The sequence below is a fragment of the Leopardus geoffroyi genome, chromosome B3 (genome assembly GCF_018350155.1).
Source record: "Leopardus geoffroyi isolate Oge1 chromosome B3, O.geoffroyi_Oge1_pat1.0, whole genome shotgun sequence".
Taxonomy (NCBI): domain Eukaryota; kingdom Metazoa; phylum Chordata; class Mammalia; order Carnivora; family Felidae; genus Leopardus; species Leopardus geoffroyi.
The window spans coordinates 78,082,637-78,093,708 of record NC_059337.1 but is presented as its reverse complement, the minus strand read 5'-3'; the positions used below and the strand labels follow the sequence as shown (position 1 = coordinate 78,093,708).

The 11,072-nt window shown below is 33.5% G+C and overlaps 1 long non-coding RNA gene across 1 annotated transcript; it reads left to right on the top strand.

Annotated features, from left to right (window-relative positions):
* The first annotated feature begins 347 nt into the window (after nucleotides 1–347).
* Nucleotides 348–9,792, top strand: LOC123582256. Its single transcript, XR_006704285.1, has 3 exons — nucleotides 348–469; nucleotides 7,330–7,339; nucleotides 9,682–9,792. It is a non-coding gene; the product is annotated as an uncharacterized LOC123582256 (long non-coding RNA).
* The last annotated feature ends 1,280 nt before the right edge of the window (nucleotides 9,793–11,072 follow it).

Here is an 11,072-nt window from a genome sequence, read left to right as displayed (position 1 = left end):
ACAACATGTCCAATGTGGGTTTTCAGGGCAGCTCTTTTCAGAGACCAGACTGATGGTGGCCTATCTTGACACATGCTTCTATCATCTCATGGAGGGGAAAGTGAGTGTGAGGGAAGCCTCTCCTACTGTTAGACTCTTAGCATAATTCGTTGTCCATAAGTGATACAAATACTTTTCATATTTCATTGGCCAAAAAGATATCATACACCTACATCTAACTTCAAATTGGTGGGGTGTGTTTCAATTATCTGTTAGCAATTCAGTATGACAACCAAGTTCTTTTAGAACCTCCTCTACGTAACAGTAGAGAAGCTTAGAACTATATTTCCTGGAATCCTCCTTTAGAAAGAAAGGGAGAAGCAGAGGACATTATTCCCTGGAAGCGGAAGCACACAAGTGAGCATATATGAGATTCATAGCTGCTTTTCGGTGAGAATTAAGAACAACCACTCGACTTCTGCCAACTGACGTAAGTGGTGGGAGATTTCCTAGAAAATTTCCTTTTCTTTTAAAAAGGCTACAATTTTCAGCTAGCTTTTGACAAACACCTTCTTCAACATGTCATGTCAGGGGTTCAGCTCTGCTTCTCCAACCTTATGTGGCAGCTTCTCTGCCTTTTCACAAAAACTTCCCTGTGTTTTGCTTCCTTATTTCCTCCATTCAAAATAAACTTTAAGATATGGAAGCAATGTAAGTGTGCATTTGTTTTATATAGATAGATATAGATAGATACAGATACAGATACAGATACAGATATAGATATAGATACAGATATAGATGATATAGATATATATTGCTCAGCAATCAAAAAGAATGAAATGTTGCCATTTGTGACAATAATATGGATAGACAGAGAGGGTATTATACTAAGCAAACTAAGTCAAATAGAAAAACACAACTCCCATACAATTTTATTTATATGTGGAGTCTAAAAAGCAAAACAAACAAAACAAAACTGAAACAGACTCATAAAGAACAAACTGATGAGTGCTAGAGGAAAGGGGACTGCATTAAAAGAAATAAGACACAGATTTGTAATGTACCACATAGGAAATATAGGCAATAATATTATAAAAACTTTGTATGATAGATGGTAACTAGACTTATCATGATGATTATTTTCTAACAAAAATAAATATCAAATCACTATGTTGTACACCTGAAAAAAATATAATACTCTATGTCAATGATACTTAATCCAAAATTAATTGCTTAAAAATGTTAAAAATTAAATAAATTTTTTTAAAAAGAAGAGTATATTTAAAAGAAAAAGAATTCTTAGAAAGATTCTGATTCCCTGACAAAACACAGACATATAGTAGAATATACAAACTTACTAGGTTCTCATAAGAAAGACAACCAGAATTTATGAACGGCTCTAATTGCTACCATGTATACTATGTTGCCCCTATAAACCATATTATTTTATTTCAAAACCTAACACCAAAATTATTTTTGGCAAGGGTCAAGATCATTCAATGGGAAAGTACAGTTTTGTCCAGATGATACTGGTAAAACTAGATACAGACATGTACAAAAATGAACTTGAACACTAACCTCACACCAAATATAAAAATTAACTCAAATGGATTAAAGACCTAAATGTAAGACCTAAAACTATAAAACTCTTAGAAGAAGACATGGAACAAAACCTTTATGACATCGGATTTGGCAATGATTTCTAGGATATGACACAAAAGATATAGGAAACAGATACAGGTTACAGGAAAAATAAAAATTTCAACAAATTGAACTCCGTGAAAAAAAATTAATTGTATATCAAAAGACAATAGGAAGAGAGTAAAAAGGTAACCCACAGAATGGGAAAAATATTTGCAAATGATATACCTGATAAGGGATTATTAATAACCAGGATATACAGTGAACTCCTGTATATACAGTGATATACAGTGAACTCAACAACAATAAAACAAACAACTTAGTTCAAAGATAGCCCAAAGACTTACATAGACATTGCTACAAAGAAGTTGTACAAAGACAAAAAACACATAAAAAATGCTCAACATCACTAATCATAAGTAAATGCGATTAGAAATTAGAATGACCTACCACTTTCACCCATTGGGATGGCTGCCGTCAAAAACAAACAAAGCAAAAAACAGAAAATAGTGTGTTGCTGAGAAATTAGAGCCCTTGTTGCCTGTTGGTGGCAATGTAAGATAGTTCAGCTGCTATGGAAAACAATATGATGGCTCTATTTCTAAAAATAGGAATACAAATGGTGCAGCTGTTCCACTTCTGGTTATACACCTCAACTAACTGAGAGCAGAGTCTCAAAGATCCATTTGTACACTCATGTCCATGGTAGCATTATTCACAATACCTAATGGAAGCAACCCAACCATCCATCAACAGATGAACGGATAAACAAAATGTAGTATTTTCATACAATGGCATATTATTTAGACTTATACACAATTTTGAAAACATGTGCCAGTGGGCTATGTGTTTGCTTTCTTCCAAAATTCATTTGCTGAAACCTTAATCCCAACGTGATGGTATTTGGAAGTGGGACCTTCAGGAGGTAATTAGGTCATGAGGATAGAGATTTCATGAATGGTATTAGATATTTGGTAAGAAAAGTTCACTAGATCTTTTTCCATTATGCGAGGATACAGCAAGAATATAGTCGTCTGTCAACTAGAAAGAGGCGCTTACCAAGAACCCAAGTGTGCTGGTACTCTGATCTTAAATCTACGGCCTCCAGAAGTGTGAGAAATAAATGCTTGCTGTTTATGTCACCCAATCTATGGTAATTTGTTACAGCAGGCCAAGCTGACTAGGAAATTGGCACTGACGAGTTGGCTGCTGCTATAAGAAACTAAAAGTGTGGAAGTGACTTTGGAATTCAATAATGGGTACAGACTGTTGTGACAGGACGTTACACAGTGATTGTGGTGAGAACTCTGAAGGGAAAGAGGAAAGCTATGGAGAAAGCTTCCAGCTTCTCCGAGAATACATAATCATGTATAAACAGGGTAGCGATAAGCATAGTAAAAGCCATTTTGACGAGGTCTCAGATAGAGTGAGGAACAAGTTCTTGGACAAAGGAGAAAAGGCAATTGTTGTTATAAAGTGGCAAAAACGTGGCTGAATTGTGTTTGTAATCAAGTCTTTTGTAAAAAGTAGAACTTGCAAGTGATGGAATTGAATATTTACACGTATATTAGATCTTACAACCCTGGCTAGAATTAGGAATTCAATAAATACATTTAGTTTGATAATACTGTTTCTTGGGTTTAGGATATATGTAAAAATACATTTTATGACAGTAATAGTACAAAAGAGAAAAGGAGGGAAGAACTTTTATACTGTTTTAAGGTTTTTGCCATGTCTGGCATTGGTAACTGTTATAATTTAAGGTAGACCCTTAATGCAAGTTGTAAATTCTAGAGTAACCATTAAAAGGCTTTTTTAAAAAAAAGACTTTATCAGTTAAAGACATAAATCCATTGGGAAGCACACTACGTTCATCAATTAGAAGTCTTGATATTATTAAGATGAAAACTTCTCCCAAATTGATCTACAGACTTAATCAATTCCAAATAAAATCCCAGCAACTTTTTAATTCACCAGCTGATGCTAAAATATATATGGCAATGGAAAGCTGAGAAAGCATCAAAGACACATTTGATGAAGAACAAAGCTGAATGATATACACCACCAAATATCAAGACTTATTTTAAGGCAAATTAAACAGCGAGATATTGGTTTAAAGTGAGGCAAATAGACCAATACAAGAAATAGAGTCCAGAAACAGACCAATGCATATCAGATCACCAGAATTATAATAAAGATATTACTACAGCACAAGAAGGAAAGGATGATTTTTTAATAAGCTAACCACAACAGTTGTTTCTTCATACAAAAAAAAAAAAAAAACCGACTTCATCTAATACCATACCAAAAAAATAAATTTATATGGGTTATAAAATTAATTTGGAGTAAGACAATTATGTGTGTAGAAGATAGATGGAATTTTTCCCTAGCACTGGGCTAGGTAAAGGTTTTATAAATAGGCTAGAAAAACATAAAAAAACATTAATTGTAAAGAATTTGGCCAATAAATTGTACTTGGTTAAAATGAAATTTCTGTTCCTCGAAGACACTATTAAGAAACTGAGAATGCAAAGCAACAAATGGAGGAATATATTTTCCAATCGTTTGTGAGAGAAAGGACTCATATCCATCCACATATCCTAATATATATAAACTCCTGTCAACCAATAAAACATCAACAGCCTAGTTTTTTAAATGGACCAATGGCTTCCAGAGGCACTTAGCAAAGGAGGCTATCTGAATTAACAATAGGCATATGAAATGGTAGTCAATATCATCAGTCATCAGTAGACATAGAGATGCTTATTTTAAATGCACGTGTTATTTATATACTACTTAGTTACATAATCTTTTCGGTTTTTTGAGAGAAAGAGAGAGTGCATGCGCATCCAAGAGCAAGTGGGAGAGGGGCAGCGAGAAAGGGAGAGAGAGAATCCCAAACAGGCTCCATACCCAGCGTGGAGCCCAATGCAGGGCTCGATCCCACTACTGTGACATCATGACCCCAGCCAAAATCAAGAGTTGGACATTTAACTCACTGAGCCAATCAGGCACCCCTAATTGGTTCATTTGTAAAGCACGATTTAAAATTTAAAAATTCAATAAGAATAAAAGTATCTAAAATAAACTAATAAATTTTATTTCTATCTCCTTAAATATATTATAACTTACACATTTTAAAATTTTGTGATTATATACTTAAATTCTTACAACTATTTGAAGCAGGAATGAATTATTCCTCTAAAATTATGGCCTAACTCTTAAAGTGATAGCACATATATTGGTTAGGAGCCGACTATCTGAAAAGTTTAGGACAAAACTATTTTCATTAGGATGAATTGGCAAACATTGTTTTGTTTTCAGGTATCTTCGAAACATATTTTGAATCATGAGCAATCTGACAATTAAAATTGAACAAAAGGAGGCAATCTTGGGTTTTTACTTAAAAACATATATTTGCATTACAAAAGAAAAGATATTACAAATATTAAAACTGTACTTATGTCTAGGATTTCTTAGTATTTTTGAAACAAGAAAAACACCTACAACATCAGGATATCTTTAATTTTAACAATGATGAAATATACATGAGGGAAGTATCAAGAGTACACGTAAAAAGGAGTGTTTTATGTTGAAAATTTTAAAACAATTTTAAAGTCAACTAAAAGACAGCCTCTGCTTGGCAGTTTTAAACAATGTCATTGATAGAACACCACTCCCCTACATGGTACCAGACCGCTTACACCACCCTTCTCTTGGGAGCCACTGCTGAGTCCAACTCATTTTGCATGGAAAATTGGGATAATGAATATATGATAAGTCCACATGAGTTAAACTATCAGATCTAAAATAAGTTATTTGTTTTATTCATATGCAAGAATGAAATGATTCCTTTGAACAGCCTACTGTAACTCTAAATTGATTATTTTTCTTTAACCAAAATCATATGCATCATAAATATACAGACTTTCCAACTTCAATCATCAAAATCCATGAGTGCAACAGCTGAGTAACTAAAAATTCAATTTAGAATTATTTCATAGTGGTTTGTTAGCCTGCTTGTTTACTCTTCACTGGAAACATTTTTAACTGTATGAGATGTCATGAGAATGACTGCTGAACACATGGTGGTTTAAAATGAATTTATATTCATTTATGTTTAAAATATTTTTGAGCTTAAAGTCCATCTACCCCATTAGAAGGAAAAATTAAACTTGAAAAAGTTAAGAAAATATAATTCATCAATCATATATGCATATGCATTAATCTGACAAATTCATAATCTTACTCAGTCTTCTGAAACTTTAATAATGAAAACTGCTAAAACTTTGAATGCACGAATTGCAAATTGTGTGTGTGTGTGTGTGTGTGTGTGTGTGTGTGTGTGTGTTGTGTGTGTTGTATGCTGAGAGATGACTTGGAGGCTTGATATTGCAAAGAAGTTTAGTCATCTATTAGAAATGTATTTAGCAATAAGACTCAGTTGTTAATAAATATTTTAAAATATTAAATTCTATGTATACATCATTAATATCAACTGGTAGGTTATTTGTAATCCTTGTTGATACTTTGCCTAATGTAAAATGCATTTTATATGAGGTCAATACGTAAACCCATAAGGAATTTATGTAACTGATTCAAAAACTACTCAGGCTTCACCTTTGAAAAGTACTATTTTGCTGCCAAGGAATATAGTAAACTGCAATATTATTGAAGTATAAGGGTAATCAATTCATTAGACAATTTCATAATAAGTCATTTTTTTCTTAGCAACATTTTAAAATAAGAATTTTCATGTTTAATTCAATTGAGGAATCATATTTGCTTCATGAGGGCAATAGTTAAAGTAAATGAATAATTTATTTGTAAATATTATGATGATGGTTTCAAATGATTTTATATTACTTCACTCTGTACCTCTAATGTTGTCTTTTTATTTTTGGCCTTTTTAATTGTTTGTTTTGTTCACTGCAGTAAATGTCAACAATGTATTACTTAAAATAATTAAGATGGAAAGAATATATTTCCTACCAGTGGAAATGCCAGGATTATCATGCACTATAATTCATTTTCAGATGCTGAAAGATACAATTATACTGCAAATAGGCTGAATATCTCCATCAGATAAAAGTTCCCCAGTTGAATTCACAGGAATGACTACAGAATGTTGATATCTAATTCCGATCTTGAAATTAAGTAGGTAAAAAAATATCAGCCCAGAAATTTCAGGTGGAGGACAGAGAAACATTTACACCCAAGAGCCCTGAAGAATGAACCACAAGAAACAACTTTCACAAGCCCCTGACACAAATCTAAAAGCACTCAAAGTCAAAGGCAGGGCTGGTGATGAGGCAAACCAAGGCTATCAAGTTCAAAGAATTGGAAATGAAAAGTCTATTGCCAGTTTAGTTAATCTGCTGAAACACACTAATCATTATATGAGAGATACTATTTTAATTAAGAGTAAGTCTGTGTATTTATTCCTGGAATTTACTTCAGAGATTCATATCTGAATATGAAAATCTAAGGTTGGTGGGAGGATGAAAAATGTCAGCCACTCAGTGATGGATCGAAGGATCCCCTACAACAGGACAAGACAGAAAAGAGAATGTTGATTCCAAATCCACTTAATTTTATGTTTATACGTTATTTTTCTAAATCCAATGTTTCCATTTTTTAAACCCCTACTTTTAAATACATAATTGATATTTTTTTTCAGACAAGTTTGACTCTATTTTGTCTTTCTAGTCTCTTTCAGGTAACTCATTTTTTCTGTCTGATCAATCCTTCCTCTGTCTCTGGAGGTGTTTCAACTACAAGCAATGTCTGTTGGAGACATCTCTGAGGAAACTCATGAATCACAGGAATAGTTGGCTTCTCAGGTGCCCCAAACTCTGAAATTCTATGAAATACAGATTATATATGTCTACAATATTGCTTTCCTGGGGAGAAGTGTTTATTAGTAAAAATAGATGTAAGTATTTACTTTAGGTAAATTAAAGGGCTGAGAATAGCATGTAACCAAAGGAATGAGGTTCTTGGTGAGTGATAAAATCATGTTCCCTTTGAATAGAAATCTGATCATCTGTGAATAATATGCTACAATATTTACAGAATAAATCTCAGGGAGTAGAAACTTATAATATACTTGCAGTGCTCCAGTACTTAGAAAACCAGGACGAAACCAAGCCTACCGTTTCACCATCAAATAAATTTACATTTCCCTACAAAGTCTTTCTGACCAATAAATAGCAAATAAAGGTCTCCACATAGAAAATGACTCTTGAAGGTGGTCACTATGTCTATGGCCAATTGTCAAGATGCAAGTCAAAAGGTTTTTGTGGGCCAATTTAGTAAATTTTTATCAATAATTTAAAAACTCATAGGATGAGAGGATGGAATAAAACAGTATTAAAGAACTGAATCACATATAATTAGGGTAAATACTGCTTTGTAAAACAAATTTCGTATTTGTGTATGTGTATTGCAGATACACACACACGCGTGCACACACACACACACACACACACACAGCATCACATTATAAATGGCATTCTTATTGTGAGTCATAGTCTCAAAATTTGAAAGCATTTGTGTTAATCTATGTATAATTGCTTTGACAGTAATGTGGTTCAACAGATATTAAATCAATTTAAGAACTATTTTAATGGCAATATTTATGATGTATCGACATAGAGCAAGATGGCAAAGGAAAGTCAACCAGGTAGGTGTTGTAGTTATATAAGCGCAAAAAATACATCATAAATTAAACAAAAGTTAATTTAATGAGAGAAGAAGCACTTTTAAAACTAGAGGAAGGAAGAATAAAATGAAGTAAACCGTTTAGCAAACTCAGAATTGGAAATGGGATGATGGTATTAAAGATAATAAAGACATTTATAAGTGTTGCTATTGTAATGAAAAAACAAATTCTCAAAATGTGCTTTTGTAAACCTAACAGAATCACATAAGATGTTGACAACTAAAATGCAAAGTCTGGGGCTTCCTGACAAAGTATTCCAAATCTCTACAGATGCAGCCCAGGAATATATATTTTTAACAGACACCTCAGATGATCCTTATGCACACCAAAATTTAAGAACAGCTTCTTAGCATTCTAACATAAAAATATCTCCTTTTACCAACTCTTTGAAAATTTTCACTGAGACAATGGTTTAACTGTGAGCCCCTCATAATTTTCTTACAAAGCCCATTATGTCTTTAGCATTGCAAGAGAAAATATAAAATGGTATGAAATGCATTCTGCTGAAATTCTGAAGATTAGAATAAGAGTACATTAATATCAAATGTATCCAGTATTGGAATTTTTATGAGTACATAGGACAACATTATGTTCCTGAATTCTAATGCCACACAGTAAGAATAGGATATAGTAGAAAATTAATTCCAGCAATTGTCAATCTCATACTTTTTCTAAAGGACACACTTTGATGTTTACTTATTGGGATGCAGGAAGAACTATGGAAGCATTGAGAGCCACTTGGTATTTCAAAAGAGAATTAAACATCATCTAGTTAAAAGTTCCGGTTGATTATTTGTAGGCAATGCACTGCAATTAGCATTTAAATAATTCAATGTTAGAAACCATTTTCTCTGAGATTAACAATGATTCATTCCTACATGCTGTGTTTTTAATCAAAGAGGTGAAAGGTATAGAGCATGGGACAGGAACAAAGATGTCTAGTTACAAACTCACTCTTGCAATTTGCTAGTAATGTGCTTGCCTGCATGTTTAAAAGGAACTCAAATGTGGTGTGCTGCCTATTCAGACCTTAATGAGAATGTAAAGGAAGGATTATTGGTTTCACCAGCAGATGATATTTCTTTAGAAATATTGCCTGAACCTTACTCTATTATTCCCCAACTTCCAAAAAAATCTGTACAATAATGCACATCATTAATGATATTGTCATCATCATTTAGGAAACATGTGGAGACCTGCAAAGTCATTATTAATTATAGCCATATGAATCAAAGCAGAAACACTCAAATTCATCACTGTATTTCTTAATTAGCTGAAAAATCAGTCCCATTTTGTCAGATTTTCCTGAAAATAACCCTATTATTTTTTTGATTAAGGATCAATTACTTTTTTTTTCAAAATGGACACTGATCAGAAGAATCATAATATACTTTTCAACACAAACTACTCAATTCGTTCCAGTCCAAATTGTCTCATCCAAAAGAACACGGCAAGTGCTACAATAGCAAGGAGTTTTTCCCCCTACTCTGTCTCTATTAAAATGGTCTGATTGCCCCTTGTCCATTTCTAAATGATAGATAATATCCTCTCCTTTTTTGCTTTTCTTGTCTATTATGTCCTTTATAGAAAACCTAAAATGAGGCATTTCCTGCAAGCCTGCAGAGAGAGAAGCTTGAATAGGAAGCTGAAAGGGAGTATAGAGACCAGGATAAAAGGCAGTTATTAAATTTGTGAACTCTATCAGAAGACAAGAAAATAAACTGTACCACTGGCTGGAAGGGTAGTGAAGTATGACATTTCATTTTTATGCCGGTCTCAGCATGATAGAAGTAACACATTGAAGAACACTGCAAAAAAGCAGTTAGTGCATTCATTGAATGCCAGCATGGGTCCTCTGCTGTTCTTTGGTTGATCCTTTTCTGTGTCTTTGTGGAACAGTAGTTCAGAGATTCATATATATGAGATCAGACCCACCATCAACCCTTTGTGAATTTTTACGATGAGAGGCCCGAAGCACATTCTATGTAACTCCATGAGATCCAGACCCAGGTGTGCTCTATACCCTCCCACATTTTCTCCTTCAATGTCTGAATGAAGTCTCAGTCTGTCTCTCTCTCTCCCTCTCCCTCCACCCTCTCTCTCACCCACACAGCCTAATAGAATAGGGGGCGTATATAATGTTCTTATGTTAAGAATTCTTAGACATTTAATGGATATTTAATTTTTACTTTAGTTCATAAAAATAGTATTAAAACTGAATATTTCTCATTCTTTCTAGTTCTTTTAGATATCACATAAACACATATTAGGCAAATAAGCAAGTGTGATATCTCTTTTAATTACATTTTTATAACGTATTATAAAAAGTGTTCGATGAGCTCTGCTAAATGGTGAACACAATACAATTATCTGTTAGTTTTAGATACACACTAATCAACAACGCTATACATTATGCTGTGCTCACCTCAAGTGTAGCTACCATCTGTCACCATACAACACTATTATAATACCACTGTCTATAGTCCCTATACAGTACCTTTCATCTCTGTGACTTTCTCATTCCATAACTGGAAACCTGAACCTCCTACTCCCCTTCATCCATTTTGCCACCCCCCATCCCCTCCCCTCTGACAACCACGAGTCTGTTTATTGTCTTTGTGGTTCTGTTTCTGAGCTTTGTGTGTTTGTTTTTTCATACAGGATTTGTCTTTCTTTGCCTCATTCATTTCATTTAGCGTAACATCCTCTAGCTCCATCCATGTTGTCA